The sequence below is a fragment of the Rattus rattus genome, chromosome 4 (genome assembly GCF_011064425.1).
Source record: "Rattus rattus isolate New Zealand chromosome 4, Rrattus_CSIRO_v1, whole genome shotgun sequence".
NCBI lineage: Eukaryota > Metazoa > Chordata > Mammalia > Rodentia > Muridae > Rattus > Rattus rattus.
This window is the reverse complement of record NC_046157.1, coordinates 126,449,584-126,475,756: the sequence shown is the minus strand read 5'-3', so window position 1 is coordinate 126,475,756 and position 26,173 is coordinate 126,449,584. Positions and strand designations below refer to the sequence as shown.

The window sequence follows — 26,173 nt, the reverse complement described above, 5'->3', positions numbered from 1 at the left end:
AAAAATGCACACTAGAAAATATTACGTTGGGTGAGGTAACCAAGACCTAGAAATACAGATATTATTCATTTTCTCTCTTCTTCATTTTCTAGCTTCAAATCTGTAAATGTAAGTATAACCTTGCTAAACAGAATCCAGAGAAAGTATAAATCAATTGTGGGTTTATTAGCCCAGATGGAAATAGAAGGATACAGGTGAAATAGAACAGAAAATGTACAAGTATAGCACAAAGCTTCAACAAGAGAGGGAGGAAGGAAGTCAATTCAAAATGAAATAATGTGGAGAAAGAAATAACACTAACTGTGACTGATAATGCCTCAAGGAATTTTGATATATATTTACTTGAAGTTGTACACAGTCATATCCATTTGTATGTATACATTGAGTGTGTGTATGTATGGTTGTACGTCGCCTTTCTTTTTTCATCTTCCTTTAATATTTTTCCTTTTTCTTTCTCTATCCCTCCTCCTCCTCTGTTTCGTTATTATGGTAGATTTTTCTCAGCAACCTCCACTAAATCCCTCAATAACTTATCCTGTAGTCCCTCTAGTCTCTGAAGCTTTTTCCTGATATCTCTAATAGGCTGGTCTATGAAAGCCATAGTCACAGTAGCTTTGTGCTCCTCACTCTGAGGTCATAGGGTGTATATTGGCAGGATGCCTCCATGAGTCCCCTTAGGAAGGCTGAGGTCTATTCATCTGGTTCCCGCTTAACCTCACATACTTTGGTCAAATCGGTAGGTCGTTATGTGCCCCTCTTGAGACCCGCCATCAGAGCCTGGTAGAGCTTCATGTGATCCTTATCTTCTGTTGTATTCAAGTCCCAACCAGGTATGATCAGGGGAAACCTGCTGTGGATGACAGCCTGGTCAATCAGTGGTGCCCCTGTGTCTGCGGGGACATAATTTCTGGCTTCCTGCATTATCCTCTCTTGCTCTTCGGTTGTGAAGAGCACTCATGAGTTGTTGGATATCATCCCAGGTGGGCTGATGAGTAAATAAGACAGTATCAGAGAGATTAATCAGCCCCCTGGGGCTATATGAAAATGAGGGGTCTTGAGACTTCCAGTTGTACAAGTCAGCCGAAGAGGGGGGTGGTCAATATTGCATGGCCTGATTGCCATTTTCATCTATAGGCCTGTAGGCTCGGAGGGGGAGGACAATTGTAGTATCAGTTGAGGTGGCCCTTTTGCTCAGGTCCCCATGGTCAGTCCTGGTTCTGAGCGTACCTCTCCACCCTCCCCACTTGCTGGGGATGAAGGAAAAGGAGTTAAAGGGACATAAAGGGCTCGAAGAAGATCTCTGCAGAGGGGGTGATTCTTGAGGAGGGGCTGTTGGAACCATGGTGTGGGGGGTAAGTGGGTGGAAGATCCATCAGCAGCAGATCTGCTGTGGAAGGGGCCTGGAAGATGTTCTTTACAGACTTGTTGGTCGTTACTGGGTTCTTTTCCTTCATGGCCAGGACCTGCGATAGTCTCAGAGATAAAAATGCTTTTATCTGGGAGAGGGTGGGATGGGGGGGTACTCCACTAGATTCTTGCAGGGCACTTGGTCTGAATGCCTGAGGGATCCCAGCCTAAAGATTCATTCATCTTCAGCTCTCATCACCTGCAAATGTAAGGTCTTGCCATCTTAAACTTGTCCATTTTCTTTTTTCTGAATCCCTGGTCCTCTTTCTCAGGATTGTCACTAAAAGAATGTCCTGGTGTTTCAGGTAAAAGTGCAAAATTCGAAACAACTATGATAATATAAACTTCATAGACATCATTAAAAAAACTTTCTATACATATTTGAACTAATATGTTCACTAATAATTAGGTTTGTCACTGACACAGAGAGAGAGAGAGAGAGAGAGAGAGAGAGAGAGAAGAAGGAGAAGAAAGAAAGAAAGAAAAAAAGAAAGAAAGAAAGGAAGGAAGGAAGGAAGGAAGAAAGAAAGAAAGAAAGAAAGAAAGAAAGAAAGAAAGAAAGAAAGAAAGAAAGAAAGAAAGTGTGTTTCTAGACATAACACAGAAACACTAACAAAAGACTGCACAGTAGAAAGAGGGTCTTGATTACAGTTAAGTATGGGTTCCCAGTGCTGGAGTCTCCCACATGTTTGAGTCTCCCACATGTTTATTGTCCAGCAAATATTGATATAGCCTCTTAAATATTTCCATGCTCACACCCAGGATAATACACCCATGTTAATAATGTGCTATAGATAAAGACAAGAAAATATGCTACTGAATGAAGTCATAGAATTGTCTTACAATAAAGTTTGTATTTAGTTACATAAGTCAATAAGAAAAGCTGGTAATCAATTTAAACATATTCACTACTGATGTATTTAAAAATTGATAGTGCTTAAAATGTATTTACTCTCTACAACATTTACCACTTTAACAGCCACTATGGCTATTTCTTTACATCTTATGGGTAATTATTAGCTTTGGGAAGAACAACACAAAGAAAATAAATATGTTCATTTGTAAAATTTATAGTAAGAATTTTAAAGCTAGAGACTCTGGAGAAAAACAGTCCTTACTCATTATCTAAGATTTTCCATTTAATAGTATTGCTTAAGGTTTCTATTTGCTTTAGCCTCATCTGTATTCTAAAGGCAATTGTAGTCTCAATATCAGATTATTATAAAAGTTAAATCAGCTAAACCCAGTGAAGCACTTACAGGAATGTCCAGAAACTAGCATGTTCTCTGGAAGGGCTTATCTATTCATATTTTCTCACACAATAAAAATTGACCCTAGGTCAGCAGATAGAAAGGCTCAGTGGGTAAAGTTGCTTGCTGGGCAAGCCTAATGATTGCTGAAGATCAATCCCTAGCACCCAAGTCAGGGAGAAAGAACTGATTCTACAAACATTTTCTTCTGATCTACCTCTGCATGTGCATACACATGTGCACATCACACACACACACACACACACACACACACACACTAACACACATGTGTATATCATAGACACACACACTCAAACACCCACACACACACATGCATATCATAGACAATATGCACACATAATCATACAAACACACACATGCACATCATGCACACTCACATTCACAAAATATGCACATGACATACACACTCATATACACACTCTGTCACACACATTCACACAAATATATGCCCACCACAGACACACACATATTCATATACAAAACTCACACACATCATATCACGCACATATACACACACAGACACACACACACAGTGTCTCATATACATACTCATACACATATATTCACACACATAGGCACAGGATACACACACATATGCACAGGATACACAGACATTAAGACACTAAGACACACATAATCTCACCCACACTCAGTCTCTCACATACATATTAATACACATACTCTCACACACTTTCTCTCAAACACACACACACACACACACACAGAGAGAGAGAGAGAGAGAGAGAGAGAGAGAGAGAGAGAGAGAGAGAGAGAGAGAGAGAAAAGAGAATCCTTTGTATTGTATGGAAATATCACCTGTCAATAAATACTGTTGACTGATTAGCTTACACAGGAAAGAGGGAGGTAAAAGTTCTAGGAGAGAGAGAGGATTCTGGGATTGACTCAGGCATGGCAAGTATTGAAGAGGAGAAAGACTAGTGAAACCGAGAAGGTAATCAAGCAGGTGACAAACATGGATTTATTGAGATATGTGCCACTCAGGTAAAAGAGCCAAATCCATGGAACTAAGCATTTATTTATGTATAAGAAGTCTCAGTGGAGTTATTCTGAAAACAAACTGGGTGAGAAGAAGAGCATAAGGTTACAGATGGTTTTAACTACATTCACACACAAACACTCACACACCCACATGTATATCACACACTCATATACTCATTGATGCACAAACATGCACATTACACATTCATACACATGCATATCATGCAATCTTGCATATAACACACTAACACACACATGCACACATGCACACAAACTATTGGGATTTTCATTTAAAATAGGATAAGGTCATATTTAGATATAAATATAGATAATATAATTAAACTCAATTTTTTAAATATTTATTTATAATACTGTACTGTAGCATTCTTCAGACACACCAGAAGAGGGCATCAAATTTCATTACAGATGGTTGTAAGCCATCCGGTGGTTTCTGGATTGGAACTCAGAACCTCTGGAAGAGCTCAACTCAAAATTTAAATACTAAAATAATTATAATAATCAGTTAGAGACAAATAAAGACAAAATATTTTAATTTATTAAAAATGCATTCCTTTAACTCACCAAGTAGTAATTTTATTTTCATTTGATTGTATTTTGTGAGGGTTTAGTCTAGTGGAGTGCACATTCTCTTTGAATAGTGAATAACTATCAAGCAAATCTATTTCTTATTTTTCCTGGTGCATATCTCCATCTCACAGTTTCCTTTATAGATAACAGATTGAGTTATCACCAATGAAGTATAAATGGAAACAATAGATTTGCTGGCTTATACTGAACATACCTACCATACCAGCACTTAATAACATCTCTTCTCCAAAGGGTGTATTGTTTACCACTCTAGTTGATAGGGGTATGTGGGGAATGAAGACCATGAGTGAGGTGGACTAAATTCTCATGTAATAACCAACTTTAATAAGAAAATCAAACAACTTATACTCTGAGGGTTAAGGCGAGTCACATGAGTGAACTGTACAATTACAAGGTCAAGCTGCATATGGCAGACAAGCCGCATGTGACAAAAAACATGTTTTATAATACAAGTATATAAACAAATAACAATCAGCAGTTTTAAAGACTAACCTGAAGTAAACTCACTCCTACCAGCTACATCTGGGAGGCTCACAAGAGTACATTCCTAGAGAAATTCCAAAACAATTCCATTCTTTTGATAATGGTGTTCATGAGTTTCTTGTCTTGGTTTATTGGAGTTTTCTCACAAACACATAGAAATATTCTCACATGACTCAATTCATGGACAGTATTCCAGCGTGGCTTATTCATAAAATGTAATAGTTTCAAGGCCACATGTTGAAGATAATGACATGACAAGATGATTACAGAATTCATCCCAGCATGTCACCTGTAAGACAGGAAAGCTGCCCATCAATTTGGAAGATAAAGTACTTACAAGAGTAAGAATCACAATTTATTTTTTAACATTATTTTATTTAGAAACTAACAAATTACTATAATCTTCTCTTCGGATAAAAGCCTTAGAGAATATTGAAAGATATTTTTGTTTAACAGTGTTAAATTATTAATTTAACATTTAATTTCATAATTTTCATATTTTTATGAATAACTGGAACCAATCAAAGAGCCCTGCTAGCCAATTTTGCCTTTTAAATATATTAAGTATCAAAGGTCTTGAAAGAAAAATTATTTTAGACATTGTGAGAAATAAAGCTTCTTGAAGTTTAAATATGTATAAATGATCTGCACTGCCCACTTTATAGGGTTTCCTAAAATGAAACAAGGATATCCCATGCCCTTAGGCTGGATTAAGCACTTATAAACATTCATATTCATTCACACATAAATAAATCATGCTGTAGCAATAAGGACTTAGTGAGTAACCTGTTTTAATTAAGTAGTGAGGGTTGCAGTAAGCAATGATTTAGTCAACTCATTTAAAAGAATAAATTGAATTTATTGAGTAATTTTATCTAATGTTGGTAAAAGATTTGAGAGGTTGTGTGTATACTTTTCTATTTGAACTCATCATTTATAATATCAATAATTTTTAAAAGTATTATTTATGTGTACTTGAATTTAGATGTGCTCCCTTACAGACCATTGGTAGAATATTATTGAATAGAAGGTTATGATGATGAAACTGTCATACTGAGAAAATAGTTTCAGTCTACAGCACAGCAAGACAAAAGCAGGATGGGATATAGGCATAGCAGGAGTGTTTGGGGATTGGCATAAAGTGGGTAATGTTTTCCTCCAAATTTTTAAATGCATGCTCTATGAACAAAAACACAAAATAAAGCTGTATTTTCTTGGTTCCCCAGATATTCTAGTTAATAAAAATATAAAGGTTAATTCCAATAGAAATATGTGTGAAAGAGGATAGTCTTGTTTTCTGGAAACTTTAAGGCTACTTTCAAATGTTTGAACTGCTTCATGCTTTAATTTTTGCAAACTTAGACATTTTACAAGCTTGAATTTAAATGTTTCAATGTTTCAGCATAATAGTATATATATATATATATATATATATATATATATATATACATATATATAATAACTGACTGGAAATTTATACTAGAAGTTATGTTTCAGAGTGCCATGTTACAGCATTGAAATAATACAATGATAAAAATAAAATAAATTCTATTTCATAAATAATTGCACTAATTGTGTTAAGTTCATCTGTTTACCCATGTTTTTCCTGTATGTATGTATCTATATAATAAACACCGATATTGCAGAATGGGAACAACTCAACTTTAACTTAGCTTGACATTTGTCACACATATTTTGCCTTTCTGATAAAGATTATAGATAATGTAATAATCAATGTTTTGTATTCTTTTCTCATGAGCAAGCTAGAAGCATTAAAAATAAACATAATATAAATGCATGTTACATCATCTTGAAAACAAAAAATAAATTGGATAGACTTGATTTAACACAAAAATATAAATCAAGGTTTGAAAAAAATAAAAATATTCATGAATATTTCACAAAAATCTTGTTATAGTTAGGGTTTCTATTGCTGTGATAAAACGTCAGGACCAAAAGCATGTTGGGAGGAAAGGTATTATTTGGTTTATGATTCCTTATTTTGGTCCACTATTGAAGGAAAACAGGACAGGAACTCAATCAACAGGGCAGAAAACTAAAGGCAGATACAGAAGCTGATGCAGAGGCTAAGGAGAGGTGCTGCTGACTGGCCTGCTTGCTCAACCTGTTTTTCTGTAAAACCCAGGACCATTAGCCCTGTGTGACGCCACCTAAAATGGGTGTGCCCCTCTCATCAATCAATTGTCCCTCCTTTCAGATAACTTTGATTTGTTTCTAGTTGACATAATACTAGCTAACACAAGGCTTAAAACTGTACAGACCACTGGGAAATGTATTCAACAGATTTTAATAATCTTAAAATGCTTCAAAAATATAGCCAATAATTTCAATTTCTTGAGTTACTTAAATAGTAGTATGATGAGGGATACCATATAAACTTAATTTGTAGCAGGAACAGTACCAATATAGTTTTTGAGAAAAATGACAAAAAACTAATCTTAGTGTGTTCTGACTTTCCTTGGACAATGTTTTTGTTGTTGTTGTTGTTGTTGTTGTTGTTGTTGTTTGTTTTTTGTTTTTTTTTAAACAGTACTTTTTTGTATAGCTCTAGTTTTCTGGGAACTCACTTTGTATACCATGCTGGTCCTGAACTGAGAGAGATCTGAATGCATCTTTCTACCTTGCAAATGTTGGGATTAAAGGCATGAGCCACCACCACTGGCTACTTAGCCTTCTCTATTTAGCCTAAATATTGCTAACAGCTTTTGCAGTACATTTAAAGCATTCTAGTCTGTACTATTACATTTATAATAAACAACACATTTCTTTCTTTTCTATCTTCCAACCATATAACAATTTTATTAATGTTTTCATCCACATAACTTTAATAGATTTATTTATCTAGTTGTGTCTCTTACATTGGTGATTTCCTTTACTGTCTGAAATACATTCATTGTGAGGCACAAAATTATTTCATAATTCTTGTTTATTAAGGAAAACAAATATTTGTTTTTTATTTCCCTGTTTATCCCTGTATTGTTACATTCAAACTCGTGGTGTGTAAGGTACACTGTTTAAAAAATATTTACTAAAATTTATTTTATTCACTAATCAAAATATAATTGTGTCATTATACTCTCCCCCTTTATTCCTTTCCACCCCACTCTGAACCTTTTCAAATTCCAGTTCCTTATTGTGTATTAGTGTTAACACCCACCCACCCCACCCCCACACACATGCATACCTGTGCACCCACACATCACTATACATAAATGCTAATAAATTCATAAAGACAAATATGTATATATGTTAAATTATATGTATGTATATGTATATATACATATATACATATATAAAACTTGGCAAATTTTAGTTTCCTTATATATGTATATTTATATACATAAATACACCTTAAGGGGGGGCTGATCAATTGGGATTGGATTATAATTTAGGCTGCTAATAGGAGAAATATTTGTGATTGGGGTAGGTGTTTTTAACTGTAAGAAACTATTTAGCTAAACTTTTGTCATACATATGTTTCTACAAAATTGTTGTATATCACTATGTCATAAGAATTTCCTGTATCAAATATTCACAATTTTATTTTAAAATCTCTCTATTCCATAATCACAAATATTTAGTCATCTGTTTTTATATTAAAATCCATTCTCTTGTACATGTTATATCAAAGAATTCTGTTCCATTGTACCTTCTTTTTAGTTCAGATGAGAAATGTTAATTTTGACCAATTTTACAAACTATTAGCTGTATCAGCAAAAGGTATAATAAGCTGCCAGCACTGAGAGAAGGAAGTGGACATGGACTCCCAACCCTAACCAAAAATGTACTTTCAATGTATTTCACCCTGAAAAGAAAAAATTAGTTTTTTTTTTCCAACAGAGTCTCATTGGGTATATTAACTGACTTTAGGATTGGCCCCATGCCTAACAGTATAGGGACACCACAAAACAAATTCAGTGATATTATATAGACTTCTGTCTCATATTGCTTTATGTGAGCATTTATTTTTTATCTACAGTTTAGTGTTTATATTTATTTTCTTTGTGTGTGTGTGTGTGTGTGTGTGCTTGCATTGTGACATTTCTTCTTAAAAAATTCACTTTGCTTTGTTTGTTTTCTTTTTAATGAATGATAGAAATATAAAGCATGGAGTTTGGTGGATGAGGAAGAGAGAGGATATACAAGAATTTATGGGAGAAGAAACTGTAATCCAAATATTTTGATTAAAGTTTCATTTCAAGGAAAAACCCTAAATGTTGTTAAATGAAAATCACACATTTAGTCTACATGCATTTCATAAACACTAATTTTGGGGTTTAGGGGTATTGTAAATACTGAGTAGCTATTATGAGATTAAGAATTCTCAAGGATCAAATAAATTTAGAATTTTTTATCATATAAATGCAGAGTCCATATTCTACCTTCTAAAATCATTTGCCACAATAATTGTTACTGAAATTTAAAGTCTATAGAAAGTAAATGATCTAAGATGCTGAGAATTCAGAAAACAATTGGCTTTTCTGTAAAAGACTGTGTTTTTATTGATGCTGGATTTTAACTAGTAGCAAGAATTCTCATGCTGAACATTTCACACTAAAGGTGATATATTTCACTAAAGGTGATATATTTTCTTCTTGAATAGAGATGTATATGTGTAGGTCAAGGACAACATCATAAGAGAACATTTTCTTTTTCTTTCCTTTAAAAATTGATTTATTTTGATAATTTCAATCACACATACACACACACACAGACACACAGACAACACACACACACATACACACACACACACACACACACACACACACTCATTGTGAATCCCCTGGGACTAGAGGTATATGTGTTTGTGAGAAATATGATAAAGGTGATGGGGTTCAAACTAATTCTTTGCAAGAGCAGTGAATATCCATAAAAAGTTAGCCATCTTTCCAGCACTTCAAAAAGTAAGAAAAATTATTAGAAATTTGAAGCAGAAACGATACATTCTGAGTGAAAACTTGCCAAAATGAGGGTGCATATTGTTATGGTTGATGTTTAGGACTATCTCTGTGTCTGTGACCTCAGGTTTACACAGAAGTCACCACAGAACTGTGCTCCTTATCTGTCTTTCTAGGACTATTTGCACAGATAATAATGTAACTGGTTGTTTAGAGTAAAAGAAAATATTACAAAAATTAGGCATTGTCACTGTCGTATGAGCCACTTAATTATGTTGTCATTTCTTCCATCATTTGTCACTAATTGAGATCATTTATAATAGCCTGATTGCATTCCAGAAGACTAGAAGTGACTGTTCTTTTAAAATCATTTACATTTTGGAGAAGACTAACATGTCATTAAGGAGATAAGCAATCTTTAAATTAATAGAATATTATAAACTGCATTTCAGGGAAAGTTATTTGAATGGATAGAATGATTTAAAAACTAATGTTTAGCATGGACACAGTTGCACTTGGCAATTTGTTGCATGTATGAATGTGGTTAAGAACAGAAGAGATTTCAAACTTCTACTAGAAATTTTCTTAAATTCAAATAAGATATGTGGCATGGGTCATGAGTCTACTTCCATTGGAAAAGAGGAATGGAACTTTTAAACTTACTGGTTTTGAATATTTATAGGAAAAACCATAGCTCATATGCCACCCAGTTAACCAGGCTCAGGCTATCTGTCAGGTACATTCGTAAACAGAATCTATATGAAAAAGGAACACAGCAATCTCTGAATTGAAGATGTTTCAAAGAAGGAATTCAGGTGCTCTTTTTAGCTGATTATGTAGGAGCTTTTGCAGGTCACAGCTCCCTAATCTGAGAAAAGGAAGTTGACCTACACAATATTGACTGTAAAAAATAAAAGATTTTTAAAATTATTTCTTAATTGCCATCGTCTTTATTTTTGACTAAAATAGTTTGAATTTTGCCTTTTCCTTATTGCATCTACATTATGTTTATTATCTACTTTTCTCTTTTCTCTTTCCTCTGTTCATGAACCAACCTAATAATATATTACTATTCATCTATACCCCTATATCTTAGGAGAATAACTACAGTTCTTTTATTCAAATTTTAAGAATACCTTTGTATTTGCATGCTGACAACCAAATCTATTTTATTAAACCATATTTGTCATAATTTTATAATTAGTTAAATGGATACTCTATCATCTTCAAGGGAGCACATGTAACATTAAATAAGATTTGAGGTGTTTATTGTTAATCATGCTGAATCATGTTGACCGCTTTTTAGTCAGTACATAAGTGTTATTATTTACCGCTATTATACTTCCCTAACTTTACCATGGTGTAATTACTTTATATAGAGGGTTTTTAATTCATTTTTATACTTAGTTTTGACATTAATATTATTTAACTAAAGAAAGGTTCTATTATGATTAGTAAACATACATGAGATTTAACATAATTGCCCTGTCATCCAACTAAATACAACCTGTTTCCCCTTTGTTACACTTTCTCGACCCTCTGACTTTCATCAAACATATTCTATCAGGTCAGAAGGATCTTCTGGCAAGCTTCACTAGCAAATAGAGTCCCAAACTAAGGTCAGAATGTAAAAAGGAAGGTTCCTGGAGTTTGTGTTGTTATTGCCTCAAAATAATCATTTTGATTTAGCAAATCTGGGATATTTTAGAAAATAACATAAAAATATTCAAGGTATTTAAAAGTATTTATGTAATAAAAAGTATACTCCATATTTTATTTCCCATGTCTATGAAAATACTCATGAAAATCCAATACGTTATCTGTGGAAACAAATTTCACTGACTAAAAAAAGTGACCAATGATGGACATAAGGTAGATATTAACCACAAATTAGGGAATCAACTACCCAGTATCTAGATCTGAGCTATTTTTGAAACCCACAATTAAATGAGTAAAAACGACAGTATTTACTACTGAGGAAGTATAAAATGAAATAGAAATATGTAAATGTTTTTCACTGATTTCTCAGATAACACATGCAAATAGCCATTGAAAACACAGGAAAAGGGAATGCTCACGAATTTCCAGCACTGTTGTGTAGAGAATGACAACAACAATAAAATCTCAGATCTCTTACAGAGCATTTACAAAAATTGCTGGTATATAGCTAGAAAGCCACATTGGAAGTGAGGTAAAGACACAGCTTTTAAGGTTCCCAATCTTCATCTACTTCCTATCATCATAAATTAGTTTAAATTAGAAATAGGACTAGGTATTGTCTGAGGTTCCAGAAATAATTGTACCTCATAAGCACAGTGGGCCTCAGTCAGAATTCCTTCAGTTCACAAGCAGGAATACGGCAGAAAGTAAGTAAGATGGGAGAATGACCTGGCTTGTGGCTGAGTACTACTTTTTTTTAAGTTTAATTTATTTTTTTTAAGTCCCTGGAAGCTCTTGTGGGTTTGCATTGTTTATTCTTATGGGGTTGCAAGCACTTTCAGCTCTATCAATCATTTTTTAATTTCTCCATCAGGACCCCATTCTAAGCTCAATGGTTTGCTTCTAGCATTTGCCTCTGTATTTGCCATATACTGGCTGTGCCTCCCAGGAGACAGCTATATCTGGCTCCTGTCAAATGCACTTCTTAGCTTCATCACTCTTTTCTAGTTTTGGTGGATGTATGTATACACACACACACACACACACACACACACACACACACACACACACACACACACACACACACACACAAACCCATCATGTGGGAAAGGCTATGAATGGCCATTCATCCAGTCACTGCTGCAGACTTTGCCTCCATATGAATATTTTTCTTCCCCCTTTTAAATAGAAGTAAAGCATCTGCACTTTGTTAGTCCTTCTTTTTGAGCTTCATGTGGTTGTGGATTGTATCTTGGGTAGTTCAAGTTTTGGGGCTAATATCTACTAATCAGTGAATGCATACCATGTGTGTTTTTATGTGATTGGGTTACCTCACTCAGGATGATATTTTCTAGTTCTATCCATTTGCCTACGAATTTCATGGTCATTGTTTTTGACAGCTGTCGCGCCCACCTCGGCCGGCAAGGAAGACGCAACACGGTTGGATTCTTCTCAACAGCCTTTACTGCAGGACACCTTCATTGTTGACACAGGGGGGCGGCGGCAGTAGCAGCCAGCCCTAAGTGTTACAGCTCCAAGTGTTACAGCTTCAAATGTTACCGCGCGAGCGGCAAAGCCGCTCGCCTTATATACACAACAGTATGCTAATATTCTTTCAGGGATTGGTGGGGCACGAGTCACCCCACTGTCATCCCAGCTACTTGTCCTCCAGAGATTGGTGCAGCATGAACTTCCATTAGCATAGTACCGCCCCAGCCAGACTGACGGCAGGTGCAAAACTCCACGCATGCGCAGTACTGTTGTTCACCACAGAGGGCGCCAGATTCACCTCATTATCATACAGCTGCCCTGACAGGGGACAAGCCTGCGCATGCGCAGTAAGTTATTCACATTCGGACGGGGCTGGCTGTTGGCGCCATCTTTACTTCGCCGCGCCGCTCCCTACAGACAGCTGAGTAGAACTCCATTGTGTAAATGTGCAATATTTTCTATATCCATTTTTGTTGAAGAGCATCTGGGTTCTTTCTAGGTTCTGGCCATTACAAATAAGACTTCTATGAATATAGTGGAGCATGTATCTTTGTTTTATGTTGGAACATCTTTTGGGTATACGCCAAGGAGAGGTATGGCTGGGTCCTCAGGTAGTGGAATGTCCAATTTTCTGAGGAAACTCCAGACTGATTTCCAGAGTTGTTGTGCCAGTTTGCAATCCTACCAGCAATGGAGGAGTCTTCCTCTTTCTCCACATCGTTGCTAGCAACTGTTGTCAACTGAGTTTTTGATCATAGCCATTCTGATGGGTGTGAGGTGGAATCTCAGGGTTGTTTCAATTTGCATTTTCCTGATAACTAAGGATGTTGAATATTCCTTTGGTAATTCTCAGCCACTCGATGTTCAGTTGAGAATTCTTTGTTTAGCTCTGTACCCCATTTTTAACCAGGTTATTTGGCTCTCTGGATTCTAACTTCTTGAGTTTTTTTTATATATATTGGATATCAGTCCTCTATCATATGTAGGATTGGTAATCTTTTCCCAATCTATGGGTTGCCATTTTGTCCTAATGACGGTGTCCTTGCTTTATAGATACTTTGCAGTTTTATGAGGTCCCCTTTGTCGACTCTTGCTCTTAGAGCAAAAGCCATTGTTGTTCTGTTCAGAAAACTTTCCCCAATGCCCATGTGATCGAGACTCTTCCCCACTTTTTTTTTTTTTTTTTTTTGTGTTTTTGTTTTGGTGTGAAGGTCCTTGGTCCATTTGGACTTAAGATTTGTACAGAGTGATAAGAATGGATAGATTTGTATTCTTCTACATTCTGACTTCCAGTTGAACCAGAACCATTTGTTGAAAATGATATCTTTTTCTCATTGGATGGTTTTAGCTCCTTTGTCAAAGATCAAGTGAGCACATGTGTGTGGGGTCATTTCTTGGTCTTCAATTCTATTCCACTAATCTACCTGCCTCTCTCTGAACCAATACCATACAGATTTTATCACTATTGCTTTGTAATACTACTTGAGATCAGTGATGGTGATTCCCCTAGAATTTCTTTTATTGTTGAGGAGAATTCTTGCTATCCTGAGTTTTTTCTTATTGCAAATGAATTTGCAAATTGCTTTTTCTAACTCTATGAAGAATTGAGTTGGAATTTTGATGGGTGTTGCATTGAATCTGTAGATTGCTTTTGGCAAATGGCCATTTTTACTATATTAATCCTGCCAATCCATGAGCATAGGAGGTCTTTCCATTTTTTGAGATTTTTTTCAATTTCTTCCTTCAGAGACTTGAAATTCTTATCATACAGACATTTTACTTTCTTGCTTAGCATCTCACCAAGGGATTTTTCGTTATTTGTGACTATTATGAAGGGTGTCCTTTCCCTAATTTCTTTCCCAGCCTGTGTATCCTTTGAGTAAAGGAAGGCTACTGATTTGTTTGACTTAAATGTATACCCAGCCTCTTTGCTGAAGTTGTTTATCAAGCTTAAAAGTTATCTGGAGGAACTTTTGGGGTCACTTAAGTGTACTATCACATCATCTACAAATAGTGATATTTTGATTTCTTCCTTTCCAATTTTTGTGCTTTGACCTCCTTTCGTTGTCTGATTGCTCTGGCTAGGACTTCGAGAACTATATTGAATAAGTAGGGAGAGAGTGAGCAGCCTTGTCTAGTCCCTGATTTTAGTAAGATTGCTTCATATTTCTCTCCATTTAGTTTAATGTTGGCCACTGGTTTGCTGTATATTGCTTTTACTATGTTGAGGTATGGGCCTTGAATTCCTGATATTTCCAGGACTTTTATAATGAAGTGGTATTGAATTTTGTTAAATGTTTTCTCAGTATCTAAAGAAATTATCTTGTTTTTTTTTCTTTGAGTTTGTTTACATAGTGGATTATGATGATAGATTTCTGTATATTGAACCATCCTTGCATATCTGGGATAAAGCCTACTTGATCCTGATGGATGATCCTTTTGATATGTTCTTGGATTTGGTTTGCAAGAATTTTATCATGTATTTTTGTGCTGATATTCATATGGGAAATTATTCTGAAATTCTGTTTCTTTATTTGTTCTTTGTTTGTTTAGGTATAAGTGTAATTGTGGTTTCATAGAAGGAATTGGGTAGTTTCCCTCTGTTTCTACTTTGTGGAATAGTTTGCACAGTATTGGTATGAGGTATTCTATGGAGGTCTGATAGAATTCTTCACTAAACCCATCTTTTCCTGGGCTCTTTTTGTTAGGAGACTTTTAATAAGTGCTTCAATTTCTTTAAGAGCTCAGGGTTGTTTAGATGGTTTATCTGATCCTGATTTAACTTCAGTACATGGTATTTGTCTAGAAAATTGTCCATTTCCTCCAGATTGTCCAGTTTTGTTGAATATAGGCTTTTGTAGTAGGATCTGAGTGATTTTTTGAATTTTCTCAGATTCAGTTGTTATGTCTTCGTTTTATTCTGATTTTTCAAATTTGGATACACTCTCTGTGCCCTCTGGTTAGACTGGCTAAGGGTTTATCTGAGACAGGTATATTGCTTTAAGTTCAAGGCCAGCCTGACCTAAAGAATGAGATCAACTAAAGCCATGCCTACTAAAAAATTCTGTCTCATAAAACAAAACAAATGAGCAGAAAACAAACAAAAAGGATGATTAATGACAGGTGGCTTCTCAAAATGTAATAAGATGATATTTGCAATTGCATATTCTGATAGTTGTGTGTACTGAACCATGGATTGCAAACTCTGGCACTTGTTATGTGACTCTGGGAGTGTGGAATATATTATATCAATCCTCATCAGCAAGGGTGACCAAAACAGTTTGCATTCATATTGGGAAGATACAGTTTAACCTCACAGTTTACTCTAGGGCTATGTTAATTTTGCTCTATTACTGTGTGGTCCAAAGGGACCTTGATTGACTTGACATTCTGCAAACATTTGCAAACATTACTCTGAATCACTGTAGTGATGACATTATTTTAAGCCAAACTATTGTAAAGATAAATGCAGACAGGTTTGGATGTCCTAGAAAAAGGAATGAGTTGCAAAATCTGTGACATAAATTTAGAGAGATTAAAGGGTCTTCAACTTCATAACATTATTGAAATTCATTAATTCATAATATCAGTTTCTTCATTCTAATATAAATAATGGCTGAAAATTTGACAGAACTATTTGATTTTGGAAGTAGCATGTAAAAATTGTTTAGTGAAAATGACTATTGAACTCTTTGCTTCCATAGATGAATTGCAAGTTTAGCAATGCTAGATGAGAACAGGCTTTTGCAGGTCAGAACTCACCCATACATTGATTTTACCATTCAAGCCAGACTGGCTTTATAGTTGGTTCTATACAAAGATACCAGTTGACAGCTCATGAAAAGTTCCATTGACAGAACAAGACATTGAGAAATGTTTCTTAGAAGACTATTTTGTAGAAACAGGAAGATCCAGTCATGCGATATTAGCTATTCATACGGTAGATGTTAACAATAATGAGCTTGATGGTTTTAAATCACCAAATAAAAGTTCTGAAACACTCTATTAAATTTTGGCAATGGCTTATCCAGACTATTTCTAGGCCATGTGCAGAGTACTTAAGTAAATAATATTAACAGGCAATTCTTACAGCTTACCCTACTACCTTAAATCTTTATTCAGCTCTGATTTATGAAACCACAAGTTTTCCTGTTACATGTTGATAGAAAAAGAGAAGCATAGTGAGAACCCGGTCCATAGATAATTTGTCTCCATGTAATTCTCAGAATTAAAGACAAACTATTATGTTCCTGTTTATTTCAAAAATATAACAAAATCATTGTGGTGACCAATGAGCATTTCTAGGAATATTTTTAATTTTTCCATTGATAAGAGTAATATAATGGCCCAAAGTGAGAAGCATACATGAGAATGTGCTATGAAGAAAGACAGGGAGTTTATGATGAAAGACAGGGAGCTCCAAGGAACAAAGCACATTGTGTTAGTTTTTTATTATTTTTAAATTACAAACACACATAATGGTTTGAAACAACAAAAATGTATATTTTTTTAAATTGGATAGTTTTAATTTACATTTCAAATGTTATTACCTTTCCCAGTTTCCTGTGCATAACCCCCATCCCATTGCCCCCCTTACTTCTATGAGGGTATACCCCCATCCAACCACCCCCTTCATGCCTCCACGCCCTAACATTCACCTACACTGCGGGGGGGGTCCAACCTTGGCAGGACAAAGGGCTTCTCCTCCCATTGGTGCCAAAAAGACCATCCTCTGCTACATGTGCAGCTGTAGCCATGGGTCTGTCCATGTGTAGTCTCTGGCTAGAGGCTAGTCCCTTGGGGTGTTGGTTGGTTGGTATTATTATTCTTATAGGGTTACAAACACCTTCAGTTCCTCAAATCCTTGCTCTAATTCTTCCAACAGAGACCCTGTTCTCAGTCCAATAGTTTGCTGCTAGCATTTGCCTCTGTATTTGTCATGCTCTGGCTGACCTCTGAGGATACAGCTATATGAGGCTATTTCCCCAGGTGGGACAAGCTCTAAATGGCCATTCCTTCAGTCTCGGTGGAAAACTTTGTTTCCATATCCCTCCTATGAATATTTTTGTTTCCCCTTTTCAGAAGGACTGAACCATCTGCACTTTGGTCATCCTTCTTTTTGAGCTTCATGTGGTTTATGGTTTATATCTTCAGAAAGTCGAGCTTTTGGCTGATATCCACTAATCGGTGAATGCATACCATGAGTGTTTTTTGTTGTTGGGTTGCCACACTCAGGATGATGTTTTCTAGTTCATACATATACCTATGAATTTCATGAAGTCATTGTTTTTGATACCTGAGTTGTACTCCATTGTATGCATGTCCCATATTTTCTGTATCCATTCCTCTGTTGAAGGGCATGTGGGTTCTTTCCAGCTTCTAGATATTATAAATAAGGATGTTATGAACATAGTGGAGCATTTGTCTTTGTTTTATGTTGGAGGATCTTTTGGGTATATGCCCAGGAGAGGTGTGGCTGGGTCTTCAGGTAGTGGAATGTCCAATATTCTGAGAAAGCTCCAGACTGATTTCCAGAATTGTTGTGCCAGTTTGTAATCCCACCAACAATGGAGGAGTTTTCCTCTTCCTCCACATCGTTGCTAGCAATTGTTGTCAACTGACTTTTTGATCATAGCCATTCTGACTTGTGTGAGGTCGAATCTTAGCATTGTTTTTATTCACATTTCCCTAATGACTAAGGATATTGAATTTTTCTTTAGAAACTTCTCAACAATTCAATATTCATCAGCTGAGAATTCATTGTTTAACTCTGCCCCTCATTTTTTAATAGAGTTATTTGGACCTCTGGAGTCTAACTTCTTGGGTTCTTTGTATATATTGGATATTAGCCCTCTATCATATGTAGGATTGGTAAAGATCTTTTCCTAATCAGTTGGTTGCCATTTTCTCCTAATGACAGTGTCCTTGGCCTTACAGAAGCTTTGCAGTTTCAAGAGTTATCATTTGTTGAGTCTTGATCTTAGAACTTAAGCCATTGGTATTTTGTTCAGGAAATTTTTCCCAGTGCCCATATATTCAAGTCTCTTCCCTACATTTTCTTCTATTAGTTTGAGAGTATTTGGTTTGATATGGAGGTCCTTGATACATGTGGACTTAAGTTTTTTACAGGGTAATGAGAATGGATCAATTTTCATTCTTCTACATGCTGACTTCCACTTCAACCAGTACCATTTGTTGAAAACGCTATCTTTTTTCCATTGGATGGTTTTAGCTCCTTTGTCAAAGATCAAGTGAACATAGGTGTGTGAGGTCACTACTGGGTCTTAATTTTATTCCACTGGTCTACCTGCCTGTCTCTGAACCAATATTATACAGATGTTATCACTATTGCTCTGTTATACTGCTTGAGGTCAGGGATGGTGATTCCCCAATAAGTTCTTTTATTGTTGAGGATAGTTTTCACTATCCTGAGTTTTTGTTATTGCAAATGAATTTTCAAATTGCTCTATCTCTATGAAGAATTGAGTTTGAATTTTTATGGGTCTTACATTGAATCTGTAGATTGTTTTTGGAAAAATGGCCAGTTTTGAAATATTAATCCTGCCAGTCCATGAGCATGGGGGTTCTTTTCATCTTCTAAGATGTTTGATTTCTTTCTTCAGAAACTTGAAGTTCTTGTCTTACATATCTTTCATTGAATTCTGAAATAAGAAATCAGTCTTTTTTCTCAACTGTATTTTGATCTATCAATAAAGAGCTAAGAGCCAATGGCTAAGAGTCTGAGGCAGAATTTGGAGATTTGCGCAGGCTAGGAACCAGGAGATATTTTGAGGCAGAGATCGCCATGCCATGAAGAAGAAACACAAGTCCTAAATACACACGTGAGAGAATTAGGGAACATGGCCACATGGGCCACTTCTCCAATTGTGTTATGGGTAGTAGAGATAAAATATAGTTTTGAAAAGATGTTAAATCAGGAGTACCAGAGGGGAATGTTTGCTAGCAGCATGAAGGATTAAAAACACCCAGCCATTAATCTAGTCAAGGCATATTAAAAGTAACTGGAATGTGTGTGTGTGTGTGTGTGTGTGTGTGTGTGTGTGTGTGTGATTCGCACACACAAACTCTCTGGAGTGGTGTTCACATGCAACCTAACAGAATACAAAGCAGTTAACAAATTACCACTACGACCTCTGGTTAATGTGATGGAGTTAATACTTCAGTGAAGCTCCCTAAACTCAGCGACTCTATTGACTCTTAAGAACATAATCAACAGAACCCAATTGCAATATGGCAACATCAGAGCCCAGCTGTCCTACTAGAGCAAGTCCTGGTAATACTAAGATACATAAAGAAAGGAATGGGATCTTAAACCCCATTTTTTGAACACCACAGAGGCCTTAAAGAGGATATAAATTATTCACTTAAGGAAGTACAGGAAAACATGATCAAAGGGTAAAAGCACTTAAAGAGAAAACAAATAAATCCCTTAAAAATACAAGAAAATTCAATTAAAAAGTGAGGTAAATGAATAAAATAGTCCAAGAACTAAAAATGGGGGTAGAATAAATAAAGAAAACAAAAATGGAGGCAACCTTGGAGATGGAAAAACTACAAAAATGAACAGGAACTACAGATACAAGAATCACTAAATACAAATGAGTTAAGATGGAACAGACGATACTAGAAATTGGTAATTCAATCCAGTCAAAGAAAATGCCAAATTGGTAAGTTCCTAACTGAAAACATCCAGGAAATTAGGGAGACTATGAAAAGACTAAATCTAAGAATAATGGAAATAGAAGAAGGTGATGATTCCAAGTAAAAAGAGCCAGAAACATTTTCAGCAAAAATCATAGAAGAAAACTTCCCTAACTTAAAGTAAGGAATGGCTGTAAATGTACAAGAAGCTTACAAATATTTAATAGATTGGAAAAGTAAATCCTCTAGCCAAATATGAATCAAAACACTAAATGTACAGAGTAAAGAAAGAATTTTTAAAGCTACGATGGGAAAAGGCTAAGTAACATACAAATAGAGACATACCACTATTGCACCTGACTTCTCAACAGAGACTCTTAAAGCCTGGAGAGTTACCATAGTTGGAGAAACAATATTGCATGACAAAACCAAATGTAAACAATATCTTTCTAAAAATACACTCCTACAGAGGATACTATAGTAAAAGGAAAACTCCAAAACAAGCAAGGTAAGAAAAGAAAAAAAAGAAATTAATCATCTCACTGCAAAACAAAATGAAGATCATTATAAACACACACAGTAACACCTCCAACATTAAACTACCAATGATTTTTCACTAATAATGAGCAACATCAATAGACTCAATTCAGTAATAAATACACACAGGATATCAAACTGAATCAGAATCCATCATTTTGCTTCATTGAAGAAGCAAATTCAGCAAATCTGGTAGTTTCTCAGAAAATTGGAAATAGCTCTACCTGAAGACCCAATGATACTGCTCTTAGGCATATAACCAAAATATTCTCCACCATACCAGAATGACATGTGCTCTCCTACGTTCATAGGAGCTTATTTGTAATAGCTAGAAACTGGAAAAAACCCAGCTGTCCCTCAGCCAAACAACAGTTACAGAAATGTGTCCCATACACAATGGATTACTATTTAGCTATTAAAAACAAGGACATCACAAATTTTGCTGGCAAATGGATGGAACTAGAAAATATCCTGAGTGAGGTAACCCAGACACAAAAAGATATGCATTGTATATACTCACCGATAAGTGGATAAAAGCCATAAAATATAGAATACCCATGAAATATCTCAGAGCATTCACCTAATCTGGCAGAGACTTGATGCACCAGTGTAGGAGGATGGGGGAGGTCTATTTAACGGGGGTACCAAGACGGGGAGCAGCATTTTAATTAATTAATTAATTTAAAAAATAAAGGTCACTAAAATACCTTGGATTTTTATTGAAACATCTGTGATAAGATTTTTATAATGATTCTCAGTATGTGGTTTTTGAATTATAGGCTGTCATGAAAATGGCCTGGTTACTATAACTGCTGTACTAATAATTATAATGGCCCTGAGGAAAACTCCAGAGAGCACTGGGGTCACAAATGTAGATGATCTATCTAGTTCAGCACTAAGGTGATTAGGACAATAATAAATGGATCTGTGTGAAAATAACACAAAATGCATGACTGCTGATAAGTAATGGGCACAGTTGGACATTAGGAAGGTGACGTTTCCTACAGTACAATTGCAGGACAGCTGTAATCACGATGGCTGCCCTCATAGTCATGTATTGTGACATTTAGCTCATGCCTAGACCTTTGCTGTACTCAGTGATGTAATTACAAGGTATAATACTGAGTGTTTTGAATATCAAGCATGAAATGCTGTACAGAGATATGTAAATGCATTTGTTATAAGCTTTGCACCTCAACTCTGGCAAACAGAGCAAAAATCTGACAAATTAGATGTAGCCAAATCAGGAGCTAAAATTTCTCATAGGAGACAATACAAAAAGATTATTAGTGTTAATTTACAGTACAATTAAAGCAGTAGAACTTGCTCACTAGGTGCCTAAATTCCACCACACGTTGCTGACTCAAGAGAACTCCAATTGGTCTAAGATAATCCCTTAAATGAAAGTTACAGGAATATTTTAAAATAGGATCTCTAATGGAAATTTAGCTAAGTGGAACAGCACGAACTTTGCAACACATTTCAAAACAATAATCTTTGAACTTATAGAAATAGGTATCCTGCCTAGGATGAAATTATTTTCTGTCATCTATTAGATATAGGCATCATATATTAGTCACCTTTACATATGTCTGCTTTTGCAGTATTGGACTGCCCTCATAATGAGCATCATTTCACAATTGAAAACAATTTAATCTTGAAAATTGCTCTATAATATGTGAGTTATTAACTGATCTTTGTCAGTGAATATAAGAAGAAGAAAGCACGCACTTCCTGGCACATTAAGTGTAATTAGCACTTTCCTTTGAGTGTTAAGCCATTTTAAATGTCATTTCAAAAATTGCTTTGCTTTGAGACTATAAATTCTGTTGGGAGTTATAAAACCTTTAATTCATAATCGTAAGATTTATATTCATGTATTATATTTGTTTTAGGTTTTCATTCATCACTGAGAAAATCAGGACAAGAACTCAATCAGGCATGGACCAGGTATGAACTGATGCAGAGGACATGGAAGCATTCTGCTTACTGGTTTGCTTCTCATGACTTGTTGGACCTGTCTTTTTATTCTGTTTTGTTTTGCTTTTGAGAAGGCATCAAGTGTGTTTTAATAAGGTGATGCTGCATTACTGTTCCATTTCTCAGAAAAATTTCAAATTGTAGGTACCAGGAACAAATCATAGTACACCAATAAAGTATGCACAACCTAAGATAGGCAAGATTAAGTGCTCCTGTCAAACCTTCAAGACACAGCAACCCTGGTCCCAAGGTTGTACTGAGTCTATTAAGAGAAGCTGTGAACAGCAACATCAGAGATGCAGAAGTGTAGTCCTTACCAGAGAAAAAGGTGGAAGCAAGTTAACACAAGAGGTTTTTAAGATATACTAAAATGAAAACCTCTAAGAGAAAATGTCTTCCTTAGCACATGAATAGGTTGTATATGAGATATAAAGGGATTGTATGTATACTGTAAACTGTGAATATTTGTCTGAATTCTCACCTGAGAGTATATGGAGGAATGGTGCTAGGTCATTGTAGAATGTTTAGGTTTTGTGGTATATATGCCAATGTCTTTGGGGTTGAGGGAAAGAGAGAGAGAAGAAGAAGAAGAAGAAGAAGAAGAAGAAGAAGAAGAAGAAGAAGAAGAAGAAGAAGAAGAAGAAGAAGAAGAAGAAGAAGAAGAAGAAGAAGAAAGATAAAAGGAAAGGAAAAGGAATGAGCAAGATTAATGTAACTCTGAGTTCATTTTCCTATGGTTCTCTAGGCAGTGGGAGATCAATACACTTCGGGAGTGTACTAAGACCAACTTGATAAAGCACTATACCACAGACTTTGATTTGTTCAATGCCACCTGTCCCTTGCCCTCTACCTACAAGCATACTTCCTAGAAGTTCAAGAAGGCAAGACCTATCTACTGGGAAGAAACCCTAATACTTTTCCAGGGCAGAGTGCTGGCTGGTCCCAAAAGGGCCCTCCTATTAAGGACAGTGGGAAACTACACACTGCAACTTTATATCTAATATACCTGGAGATTAACTGGAGCAAATTCAGCTCGAAGCGGGAGGGTTGAACGTAGGAGGAGGTCCACCAATTGTTCCAGCTCCTTCCACTGTGGCAGGTTGACTGAAACTTTCATATGTTGATGGGGTCAGTCCCAGGGTTCCATATGGTATCATGATGGCAGACCTTGGAGTACCAGTTGGCACAGGAACAGGGGGCATGGCTCCTCTATTGTTTATGCCCATAGCACCAACCATAGCTATTTGGTCCATCCTTGTCTCTTGTCCTTTTGCATTATGGAATGTCCCCTTGAATCCTGCCAGTATCTCTTCCTTATGGCGCTTGCATTCCTCTTCCTGCCTGAGTTCTAACTGGTTTTGTTTCTGAAACTTTCGGTTATGCACCTCCTCCATTCTGCAAAGCTCTTCTTGACGTCTCATCAAATCCTGTCTAATTAGCATAACTTGGTGCTCAAGGTGTGCTGCTGCCATCTCCATTTCCAGCTTCTCACAAGCCTCCTTGATGTTTCTGTCCACTTGATCCTGTTGTTGCTTCTCCATCTCTACGAGTGCCTTCGCGCACGTGTCATACTCGTACTGAGTATGCAAATCTCAGTGTCTGTTCTCTCGTTCTGTGAAATTGCTGAGTTTTAAAAATCAGTTTTTCTAGAAGTCCCTCTTCATCATATACTTGACAGTCACAGCTCCAGGAAGGGTGGTTAGCAAGGAGATTTCACTGCATCTGTCCAGAGCTTTCGGAGAACCTGGCTTCCCTGAGAACACGACAATGTGTTTGCCTAAGGGCTTTCCACTGTCATCAACAATGACTAGAGCCCTCTCCTCCTGGCCAAACACAGAAAAGACCTTTCCAGCAGTTAGTTGGACAGATACTGAAGGAGGTTATAGACCATAAGGGATATACTGTGACAGGCAAATCACACTTGCAGCTGATTTCCACAAAGTGGCATATTGTCTGCTCCCATTTTGGCAATTTCTGCTAGGGTTCGTGTTTGCAAGTGAATAAAGCCAAAGTCTTTATCGTTATGAATGGAAACCTCACCTGTTTTTCCATATTTCTCAAAAAGTTTCCTCCTCAGTGATGTCAGGGGGAAGATTGCACAAAAAGAGACGGCTACACTTTATAAAAGTCTTCACTCCTGGTTTCCTAAAATTCTTCAGGACAATAATTGAGCTTTCATTCTGGCTGCTGGCATGCTGTTCATTTCCAGATATTGGTGGGGTGGCTGCTGCTGCCGCCGCCACCACCTCCGCCACCGCCAATGATGATGATGATGACGATGACGACAAGGACGACAATGATAATGATGATAACGACAATGTTTATGGCGCTGCTGGTAGTGATGTGGATGGTGCTTTCTTGGAGTATAATTCTGCTTCTCCAAATTAAATGTTTTATTGCTCTGCATTTTTGCACCCTTGACTTCAATTTGAATACAACAAAGTGTCTGCTTCCCAGTGCTCTCTAACCTTGACTTCCCCTACCCAGAGTTCTTTACTCAAGAGTAAGGGCAATTCAGCCTGCTTTTTTTTTTTTTTTTTCCCCGGAGCTGGGGACCGAACCCAGGACCTTGCGCTCCTTAGGCAAGCGCTCTACCGCTGAGCTAAATCCGCAACCCCAGCCTGCTTTTTAAAGAGAATCCAGGACCACCAGCCTATGAAGATCCCCATCCACAATGACTGGGACCTCACACATCGATCACTATTTAAGTAAAATGCCCAACAGGTTTTCCCACAGTCTGATCTTATAGAGATGTTTTTCTCAGTTAAGGTTCTTTCCTCAAAGTTGCCTTCAGCTTGTGTCAAAACAAGCCAGGACAATATGAAAGTGACAAGAATCAAAATTAAAATTGTATTAATTTGTTCGAACTTGTTTGGTTTTTAGAAAGTGGAAAAATCTACAAATCTCATATAACTTGTCAGAGGTCCTTATTTTCTATTTCTTCCTTTCTCTTCATAACAACTATTTTTCTACAGCTTGAGATTGTGTGTGTGTGTGTGTGTGTGTATGTGTGTGTGTAATTGAATGTCTATGACGTGAAAATTTGCTAAAGTCAGCTCAAACTTGCCATTCATCCTCAAATATGTTTTATACTACAGACACTGAAAAAACAGGTGACAAATAAAATAATTATAGATAAAAATTATGAACATATAC

The 26,173-nt window shown here is 36.2% G+C and overlaps 1 pseudogene; it reads right to left on the bottom strand.

Moving 5' to 3' along the window:
- Positions 1-1,268: 1,268 nt before the first annotated feature.
- LOC116898501 lies at positions 1,269-25,424 on the bottom strand (annotated as a pseudogene).
- Between the last annotated feature and the right edge of the window lie 749 nt (positions 25,425-26,173).